The sequence below is a fragment of the Abrus precatorius genome, unplaced genomic scaffold, assembly GCF_003935025.1.
Source record: "Abrus precatorius isolate BTA unplaced genomic scaffold, Abrus_2018 Scaffold10, whole genome shotgun sequence".
Lineage (NCBI taxonomy): Eukaryota > Viridiplantae > Streptophyta > Magnoliopsida > Fabales > Fabaceae > Abrus > Abrus precatorius.
This window is the reverse complement of record NW_020874292.1, coordinates 30818816-30830439: the sequence shown is the minus strand read 5'-3', so window position 1 is coordinate 30830439 and position 11624 is coordinate 30818816. Positions and strand designations below refer to the sequence as shown.

General features: G+C 34.4%; 1 pseudogene; it reads left to right on the top strand.

Annotated features, from left to right (window-relative positions):
• The first annotated feature begins 1077 nt into the window (after window positions 1–1077).
• LOC113852260 lies at window positions 1078–9942 on the top strand (annotated as a pseudogene).
• Window positions 9943–11624: the final 1682 nt, after the last annotated feature.

The window sequence follows — 11624 nt, the reverse complement described above, 5'->3', positions numbered from 1 at the left end:
AACATCCCCAATGGTTATGCAAGACATTAATTTAAGAAAACTTTAGGAGCCTACGAACTTGTTAATTTAATAACGATTAGAAGAGAAAGATTAGTTTGGTCCACCTAATCTTTTGTCTCGTTTTACCCTATAGATCTATTAATTAACCGATGTACGGTCGTCTAACGATATAATTAATTAGAATTAAGAGAGAAGTGCAATAGGATAAAATCTAATCACGAAACGAAAATCAAATTTAGATTCAAACATCAAAATCTCATAAATTCATGAACAATAGTTCTCATAACCCTAGCTATGGACTTAGTTATTCATGCTAAAGAAAAGAACTAAAACAATCATAAACAAAGTCATAATAAAAAAAAATAGCAAACTAGAGTATGAGATGTGTTCCCAGTCTTCAAGTACGATTGCTTGAAGCTCCAAGTCTTTCCAAGTATGTGCCAAGGATCCCGTGCAAGAGAGACGAGATGAGAGATGTATCCCAAAGTAAAAGCCAAGATGTCAAAAACGGTCTCCCTAATGGTGCCTCAGGTCTTCCTTTTAATAAGGCTTGAAAACTCTAAAAACTCTTCATAATTAGACTTCCCGCAGATGAGCACGGTCGTGCAAGGCCTTAAGCACGACCGTGCATAGGCTTAAAGCACCCCTGTGCTTATTGGAAGGTCTGGGCGTGCTGGTTGTTGCGAAATTCTAATCTTCTATCAATTTCGGCCCAAAATCTACTTGCAGCCTCTTTATACCAAACTACACAATTAATATATAAATTAGTGTAAAACCTAAATAAAATAAAGGTCAAATATGAATATATGAGCTGTAAAATAAGGCCTAATTACAGACTTATCACATGTGCATAGGTGTGAAGCATGAGAAGGGAGATACATCATGTGCTCTGTTTCTTCTTGTATCTTTATAGCTTGCACCTGTGTATAGTGCTGCACGACTGGTAAGATAAAGGATAGCCTTCCAAGTGTGCATCAAAATAGTAAATAGATTAACTACTAGCTAAGCTAATAGGATTGTGGCATAACAAGAAAGTCTCCCTCAGAGAGGTGGGTTGGGTATGAGCAAGTCGAGACCATGGATACGACATTCTCAGTAGATCGCCAAGGTGAGACTCTTGAATCAAAGGTAGACAGCCTGAAGTTAGTGTGTAACTCTACAAATTACAAAGATAAAAGTAAAGGACCCCTTAACAAGGCCATGCAGGATGACCCAACACTCTCACACCCGCCCCAAAGACCTTCTCAAGGTCTATGTGAAATATGTTAAAGATAAGGTTAACAAGGCTTTTGATACGACTATCTCTATGAAGTTCTAGTCTGAGGAAGTGAAGATTGCAATAAGTTGTTTCAGGATGCCAAGGATGAATTAGAAACATCTCTCAATGAACTTACAAAAATTGAGTTGAAATCAATGTCTCAAAGAACTCTTGATTTGAATAGCTGGCTCTGTGCTGTTATCTCTTTCCAACAAAATTGTATTGATGGTTTTCCTGAAGAAAAATTGAAAATTGATCTTTAAAATCTCTTTATAGATTCTAAGGAATTTGTTAGCAACTCCCTTACCATTTTGCCTCAGGTAGCCTTAGTCCTCTCCACATTCCAAACACTATGATTTGTTTCTTCATCATGAGTTCATGATCAAAGTAGTAGAATTTATAAAACATATAAAACTATTTAGAAGTCAAGTTACAAACATGCACATATTGTTCAACAGTTTGTTGTATTAGTATGAATACATTGTTGAAAAGGATCGTAGGGTGTGTATGAAAATAAATACTACAATATTTTTTATCTATCTTATGGAATAAACTAAATCTTATAGTTTTCTTTGTTCAGTCATATGGCAATGACAACACTATCTTACTAAATTATATGAAGTAAAATTTTTCTTTTTTTCATGCAGGGAGGTGAGCACAAAGTTGTTTTAACATTGACATTGAGTGAAACTGAAAACTATGGGTGTTATCCAGATTGAGCAGAGGGGATGTCAATGCCATTATATACTAAAGCTATGATTAATTAATGAGAAAGAAGCCAATGAGCTTATTTCTTGCTCACAGTAAATTGAAAATTGCATAAGTTGAGTTGAATTTGATTCCACCAGTGTTAAAACCTCTTATTTTGATCCTTGACAGGTTTTGGTGGTTACTAGCCCTCTTAGTTGGCATTCATTTTAGTAGTCATGAGTCAAAGTAGTAATTTTTAGAGTAATCTAGGGTGAAGATTTTTGTTTCCTACCTAAACCTTGAAGATTTTTCCCTTATAAGCTCCCACATACTTGAAATTTTGTTGAAAACATAAGGTTGTTAAAATGTATTAATTTATATTTGTACACCTAATTATAGAATTATTTAATTTCAAATTCATGGGCACCAAACTGAAACAGAGTCGATCCTTCTCTCATTGTTGTACAAAATTTTCATAATTTATCATAAATGGAAGCATCTTAGGTATTTTATTTACATGACTTATAAGCTAATTCTAGTTGTGTTAGCATCTTTAGGATCAATCATTGTCATCCAATTTGTTAGTTCTTTCTTGGAGCGTTGCTTCTATACTTCACTTGTAAATATGCAATTCTTCTCTCACATGCAAGAAGAAATTGCAAGAAAAGTTCTGTAGAACTATCAACTGTTCCAAGCTCCCATAGACAAATTGTAGTAGAGGAATTACCCATTGCATATAGCAACATGACAATGTTTTTGTTTATTGTTGCTCGAAGGAAATTACATGTTAAAAGATCAATTTAGTTGTATTAGCATAGATGCATTTTCTTACATGATGAAATGATCCATTCCCACATAATAGACAACTTTCACACATGGTAATGCCAAAATTTAATTTAGAGCATCCATTTCCTCTTACAGTATTTTCCAAATAAAGCTTAATTTGACTCATGTAATATATCTTTTTCTTTCATTACAATTGCATGCAGTCAAGTGCAAACATATCTGAGAATGCTACTTATTTCACTAGTTGTTGTTCAAGTCCTTCCTTGCTTTGTTTTGGTATGCAATCTTCCAATTTTTACCTTTGATTGAGCATGGTGCAGAATTGTTAAGATTGTTAAGCCTACTCTTTTACCTTGAAAGAGAGATTTTTATAAATAATAAGATATCTTTTATTACTAATATTTCAAAAAATTTAATTTTTGATCTAACTCATTTGAGTCGGGTCAGATCAGGTGATCCATAAGTTTACTTTGAAAGCTTCACTAATAAGTTGGAAAATTAAGGAAGCTTGTATTGTTCATTTCTTGATCCAAAAGCAAATAACACAACACATGTCTTGGTTGAACTTATAGGAGAAGAATTTAGGACATATGAGTTTTCTTGTTCAATCCTTTATGTTATTTTCTGTTTAACTCTAAATTTGATTTTCTTGTGATCATCAATCATTCATACAAATACTATTAATATACAATGATCATGCAATACTAATATTTTTTTCTCTGAATTAATATCCTCAATGATCATACAAGACATCAATTAAAGAAAGCATAAAACACCTATGAACTTGTTAATTTAATAACAATTAGAAGAGAAAAATTAGTTTGATCCACTAAATTCTTTGTCTCATTATATCTTATAGATCTATTAACTAATCGAGGTACGATCGCTTGACGATATAATTAATTAGGATTATAATTATGTGCAATAGAATAAAAGCTAATTAAGAATGAAAACTAAATATAGATTCAAACTTCAAAATCCCATAAATTCATGAACAATAGTTTTTATAGTTCTAGCTATGAATTTAGTTACTTATGCTAAAGAGAAGAATTAAAACAATCATAAATAGAGCCATGGACAAAAGCAAACTAAAAAGAGATAGTTTCCCGATCTTCAAGTACGATCGCTGGAAGTTTTAAGTCCCACTAAGAGTATGCCAACGATTCCATGCAAGAGAGACAAAATGAAAAATGTATCGAAGAGTGAAAGACAATATGTAAATGGTGTGTCCAACAATATACTTGAGGTATCTCTTTTATAAGGTTTGAAAATCCTAAAAGTTCTTCATTAATTAGGCTTGAAGCATTCCCTTACTTGATGATAGGCTTGAGTCTGCTGATTGCTGCAAACTCTATTTTGCAACCAATTTAGGCTCAAAACATGTCTTAAACCTAGTTGTAGTCTTTTTATGCTAAACTACATAATATACAAATAAATTATTATAAAATTAAATAAAATAAATATCAAAGATTAATATATGAACAATAAAAAATAATCTATGAATGTAAATGAAGAATTAACGGTGACAAATCTACAAATTCTCCAAAGCCAAATTGTGTGCACGAGTAGATTGCACTTTGGATTGGATGTTAAAATAAAAATGAAAAATGCATAGCAGAGGCCTCGGTCAGCGACAACATTGGCTCAGCCGATATAATAGGAACAAGAGATAAAGTAAAAAAAAAAAAAAAAAACTGTATTTTAAGGATTGGAATAACCTAATACAGATTCTTGGCTATATTATGTTAAGCTTTTCTCTTTTCAGCCTTAATTGTTTAAAGAAAGAATCAAATCTTAAGCTTTACAAGCCAATTCAACCTTTCCACACAAATCCAACCATCTTCTTGGAACTTTTAGCAAACATTTAGTCATAGAAACCGCTTATTTAATAAAAACTCTACTAACCAACATCTCAACAACACACTGAATATAATAAATACTTTTTATTTAACATTTCATTTTATTAACTTCTTATAGTGAGTTTAGGAACAGTTTCCAGTCATCAAAATGGTTGAACAGTGCTTGCATTGCAACCTTTGGTTTCTACCTAATCTGCCATAGAAATCAGCGGTTGAAGTATTGAAAAGCTCAAAGTGGAACTGTCAATGTACGAATGCCCCTCTGATTAGTACACCAAGCCTTGCATTATTTTCACTGTTACCTACAAAAATCCATAACAGAATGGCCCAATATGGAGACGATATTTTCCTACCAGGGTTATTCTCTTTCACCAGCATCCATTATATACTACATTATATACTACAGTATCTTCTAAGAGCGACATCCTCGGTGAAATGATCGTTTCCTTTTGATTTTCTTTTTTTCACTCTTGGCTTCTCGTTTTGCTTGCCAATGCCAATAATACAAAGTTAGTTTCCAAATAAAAACAAAACAAGTGTCCCTAAAGCATATAAATATAGGAAAATCAATATGACACACATTAATATTTTGTGCACTATGCATCCCTTTGGACATTATTTTTCAAGTTTTAAAGTTAATTATTAAGTGAAAAAAGGGTTAAAAAATCTAAGTTCTTATCCACCAACTGTTTTATTTACAACACTAAAGTTATACACCCTATTAATTTTTTTCATTAATTTAAAATGATTTCAAAGGTTTCAGCGAAATCACATGACAAAGCGTGGATGGAAAGGATGGATGTGACACGAGGACGTATATTATAAGCGTGGAGTATAAGAAGAGAGACACAGTGCATGCAGCATGTGCTCTGTTTCTTGATTACTTCTTATTGGTTAAACTCTAATACATTTGCAGCAGAAGACCTTCGCATGCTAAATAATTCTTTGGATTATGATACATCATAAGTATTTTTTAGATTGAGTTTAAATATTTAAAATAATTCAAAAATATAAAATATTTATTATATCTTTATACCTTTAATATACTATATATTTATGAGGATATAACTTTAGTGTTGTAATATAGGTATTTTTTATCATTATTGGAGTTTATTAATATTGATTGGAGAATAATACCGAAAGAATTTAATATATTGCATCTTAGTTTTGTCCTATTTATAATTTCTTAATTTAATTTATTTTAGCCTTATGTGTTATTAACTTTTTTAATATAATAAAAATAATTAACAGAGATTCTTCTTCTATTAATATTAAAATCTAATTTTCTTAAAAGTTAGCTCTAAATTCCTTCAATCGCTTTTAAATATGACATGGTGATGCTACAAAGGTTATTTTAAAAATATTATTACTCTAAAAACTTAGTTACGAACTTGGATTTTAGTATAACAGTAAATTAAAAAAATATTATATAAAAACTAAAATAATATGTAAACCTATAATTTATTAATACCGTTTAACGTGCTTCCACTAATGTGAAAGTCAATTTACAACCATCCATCAATATATTTCCAAATCGATTATAAGTTTTCAACATTCAAGTAAGTTATTTGTACATGAAAGGTTTCATTCATGTACAAATGAATCCTAATTAACTATTCACGCAAGTAAAAGACCACAAACAAACACTAATGACTTTTGTTCAATAAATGGATAATAGCTTGTGGGATCTATGAATCGACATGTGATCCATGGCTTGAACATTGACATGCGGTGCATTGTGCCCACCCATCAGCACCTCGTACATAACCAAACCCATATACTACACCACTTTCAACATTGACATGTGGTTGTTAAACCTATTGAAAAGTGAATTTAACCCAGAAGAATGTTTTTTCCCAACAAATGGATTTCATCCAGATTTTCCAGTTCAAACGAGGGGAAAGAAGTGGAAAAAAAAAACATATTTTGAATGTCACATTTTGGAAGAAAATGCAATATGTCAGGATGTCAGTAGATCCCATTATGCAAGAACTTCAAAAGGTTTATAGTGGTAAGAGCTTGTCAATGCCATATATATATAATGATATGTACAAGGCAAAACTTGCAATCAAATCTGTTCACGCTCGTAAATATGAACCATTCTGGAAGGTGATAGACAGTCATTGGAACTCTATGTTCTGTCACCCTCTTTACTTGGGCTGCTTACTTCTTAAATCCTTCATACAGATATCATCAGGATTTTGTAGCGCTACGTGACAATATTGAATATTTCTTAGTGGTTGAAATTTTTCAAAATTTTACTTGAATTCTATTGAGAATGTTTGACATAACCAGCATTCTGAGGTAGTTCGACGGCTCAACGAATGTATTGTATGTATTGTTCGGTTGGAGTAAGATAATATGAGACGGTTCATCAATGCAGTTACGGGGTGTTCTCAATGACTGCTGTTTGGTCCCTTAGCATTGTCATGCCTAGTATAACTTATAAGTTCAGTTTGATTTTTATTTATCTGTGTAGGTCTCTCAATCAATGAGTAAGATACCACTTATTTAATTTGAAATTTTGAGATATTTTAATTTTCAGTGTTCTATAATTTCCTTGTTGTGTCAATCAGTAATTTAACAATAAATATTACTCCTCTTTTTTCTTTCATCATTTTTAATTGTTTATAATTTTTATTTTATTTTAATTTTTTTCTAATAAACGGGATTAAAAATTTAAACACCACAACTACAACTAAAGTTAATTGTGATTGAAATATTTTGTATTAAAATTGATTTTAATCAAATTTTATTATATAAAAAAAGGACATTTATGTAAATAAATTAATTTTAGAATATATATATATATACGTAATATGAAATTTATTTTATTTTATTGTTGTAAATAACCCAATGTAACAGAGAAGAACAAGAAAAGTCACATTTACTGTCACACAGAATATAAATATAATAAAGCGCACACAGATTTCACATAAGAGGCCCTCCCACAGTGAATAAAAGATCGGGCCTGAAAGATTGGGCCTAGCAAATTCCAATGGAGGGAATGCAGCCCGTGACTTGATCAACATAAGCTGGTGGGCTTGCGCAGATGTTAGCAATAATGTCCAAACAGTTACTTGCAAGATCCGACAGCATCTGCGACTCCTTGACAAACTCCGCAGGAGGATTCTTGAAATCGTCCTTACACTCAGAGTAATAAGAGAACACAGCGCTGAACTTGAAACGCGATTCCAACGCGTCACGCTTTTCCAAGAGCTTGATGGTTTCGGCAATATCGTCAAGTATGTTGCTGTACTGTTCTTGGCATATTCCAAGGGTATCGTTGAGGGTCTTTGGTGTTGCCGGGTTTGGCGAGCAATGTGTTGATGAGAGTAAAGGCTTTCTGAGCCTGTTGCTGCGTGACGAGGACCTCGATTTCGAGGGCTTTGTACGTGTCGAAGCTTGGAAGGGATTGAACTTTTGGCAAAATGGTTTTGTAGCATAGGACAGGAAAGCTGGTGGGTTTGCACATGCTCCACACGCGGGTTCGAGGGGAGCCTGTGACGTCGGCTGCGTGGATGTGGAGAAGGAGGCATGAGATGAACACGAAGAGGATTAAAATTGTGTTGCAAGCCATTATTTTTTATTGTTTATTCTGCTAATGGAGAGGATGGTTAGAGGGAATTAGGAGACGAAAGAGAGAGTGCGATTATTTGGTTTTGGTTGGAGGATATTTAAAGTGATTCTAAAGGTTTGCAAATCAGCAAAGAAGATGAAAAAGATGGATGAGACACGAAGACGGTAGGCGTGCAGCATGATATGGGAGACACAGCTCATGCGTGCATGTGTCTTGTTTATTTTGTAATTGCTCTGTTACATTATTACATTTGCATTAGAGAACTCTTAGTTAAATATTTTTTTGGAGTATGTATTTTTCAGATTGAGTTTAAATATTTAAAATAATTCAAAAACATTTATTATATCTTTGTAGCTTGCCAGCAGCGGCAAACAACACGTGTCAAATTCATAGAAGATGGCCATGCAGGATGACACAACACTCTCACACCCCCAAAAACCTTATCAAAGTCTACATGAAATATGCTGAAGATGAGGTTAACAAGTCTTTTATAAGACCGTCTCTATGAAGTTCCAATCTGAGGAAGAGTTCCAATCTGTGGAAGAGAAAGGAGCATATGAAGATTGGAAGAAGCTACTTCAGGATGTCAAGGATCACTTGGAAACATCTCTCAATAAACTTACAAAAATTGAGTTGAAATCAAATCAATGTCTCAAGGAACTCTTGATTTGAATAGCTGGCTCAGTGCTGTTATCTCTTTCTAACCAAACTGCGTTGATGGTTTTCCTGAAAGAAAAATGAAAAGTGATCTTCAAAATCTCTTTGCAGATTCTAAGGAATTTGTTAGCAACTCCCTCGCCATTTTGCCTCAGGTAGCCTCAGTCCTCTCCACATTCCAAGCACTTGCACGTGGCGTTTGTTGCTATCTGAGAACTCCAATTCCCCACTTGCTTCTCTCGACAAAAGAGATGGCTTTCCTTCTTGGATTAGCCACGAGGACAGATGATTTTTAAAGGCTTTGAATAACAAACCTACACCTAATGTCATTGTGGCAAGAGATGGAAGTGGAAACTTCAAAACCATCTCTGAAGCTTTGAATGCCATCCCTCAAACTTACGATGGACGGTATGCTCCTCTCATCTCACTACCTTATCACGTTGTTATATGTGTTTCATGTTATGTTAAGGTATATAATGTATGTTGTCACAATGCAGGTATGTGATTTATGTTAAAGAAGGAGTGTATGATGAGACAGTGCTAGTAACGAAGACAATGCAAAATGTAACCATGTATGGTGATGGATCCCAGAAGAGCATCGCAGCAAGAGTGCAAGCAGATCGTTCAGTATTTGCCAACTGCCGTTTTGAGGGCTACCAAGACACTCTATATATGTCCAAGCACACAGACAATTCTACCGTAGCTGCATAGTTTCAGGTAGAATGGACAAGAAACAAGGCACAAGAATTGTTCTACAAAAGTGTGTGATCAAAGCTGATGACTTACTTGTTCCAGTTAAGGACAAGATCAAGAGCTACCTTGGTAGGCCTTAGAAGGAGTACTCAAGAACCATTGTTATGGAAACTGGAATAGGTGATTTGATTCACCCTGATGGGTGGACAGAATGGATGGGAGACTTTGCTTTCAAGACATTGTATTATGGTGAGTACAATAACTCGGGACCTGGTGCCAGCACTAGTGCAAGGGTCAAGTGGCCTGGTTGCAAAGTCATCAACAAGGAGGGAGCTACCAAGTTTACTCCAGGGATCTTTTTGCAAGGTACATGGAACCAAGGCACAGGTGTGCCCTCTGTGCAAGGCTTGTACGGTTGAAATAAATGGTTCACTCCAAATGGCCTTTCCATTCATACACATGAAACGTCGGTGTTAGGCAGGGTGGGAAATATCCTTGTGTTATGTGTTGATGGTGTTGCTCATTTTGATCAATTGTAATCTTCTTCTTTTTTACTTTCTTTTTTTACCATTTTTTAAAAGAAAAATTTAATCTTGAATTTCAATCTTGGATTAACTACGGTGGATGGAAAGTACTTGCATAGAATTGTATCAACAAATGCTGGAGTAAATAGAATTATTATCCAAATAATGATCTGTTTTGCCTATAAAATGAAGTTGAGTCTAAATTAAGAAGTGAAATCTGAGATGTCTACATAATTTTATAATTTGATTTTATCTTTTGTATTTGAAAATGCACGGGAAACAAATATCTGATTTTTTGAAACAACAAAAATTACCCGGAATTTTCTAATATGAACACCCATGAAAAGGTGTGAAATGAAGATATAGAAGAAAGAGACAAAAAGAAAAGAAGTATAGAAAGAGGAAAAAAAGCGAGAGATATAATAAGCAATGTGACAAAAAATACACGGAGCGTAGAAAAAATTTACGTAAGAAAAGAGGACAAGAAAAAACCAGAATTACGAATTTTTCTTAGCGCTTCTTCCTTGTCAGTGATAATACAAACTACCAAGTCATGATTAGGATTCTCACTTGAGATTTTATTTTTTAATCAAATCTAAGTACAACTCATCTTGACCAGATGCATCGTGAGCCTAAACTGTGGCTTGTGTTATTCATTCAAAATTTCAGCAACAAAATTAACAAGGCTGCACCTGCACCAGAAATGGGTAAGGCCTGAATAATTGCACCCTATTGGTAAGGAATCCCGACCAATATTAAATTTTTAGAAGGGATCAATTTTACGCAAGGTATAATGAGAAATATTCGGCTCAATCATGTCCACATATGAAGCATATCCAGCCGTATCTGCAAGAGATCAAGGATCTAGTTGCTGTTTTTGGCAGGCATAGAAGTTGTTTTTGCGTATGATATGTATAAATACATGTATCATCTCTCTCAACAGAACATAAATACACATTCCTTTTACCATGGTATCAGAGCTTGGAATAACCAAGCTCTGACAGACATCACAAACAGACAGATTACAGCTGCTAAAATGGCAGAAGAAGAAGCAATACCTCAGACAGAGGACAATATGAGGAATCACAAGGCTGAACCCAAGAAAGGCCCATCACCCTATGACTTGGGTGCTAAAGACAATCCAGGGAGTGTAATTACGCAGGTACAGTTGCGTGGAGAAAACTATGAGGAGTGGGCGCGTGCCGTGAAGGTGTCACTGCGAGCCCGAAGAAAGTGGGGGTTCCTTGATGGAACCCATGAAAAACCACAAAAAGATACACCTGAAATTGAAGATTGGTGGACTGTGCAGTCCATGTTGGTCTCCTGGATATTAAACACAGTGGAGCCAAGCCTTCGTTCTACCATCTCGTATGCAGAGAATGCAAAAGACTTGTGAAAGGACATAAAAGAGCGATTTTCCATGGTCAATGGACCACGAATTCAGCAGTTAAAGGCTGAATTGGCGGAATGCAAACAAGAAGGGACAACCATGGTCACGTACTATGGAAAATTGAAGACTATATGGGATGAACTGGCCAACTATGAGCAAATCCCGACATGCATCTGCGGAGGTTGTA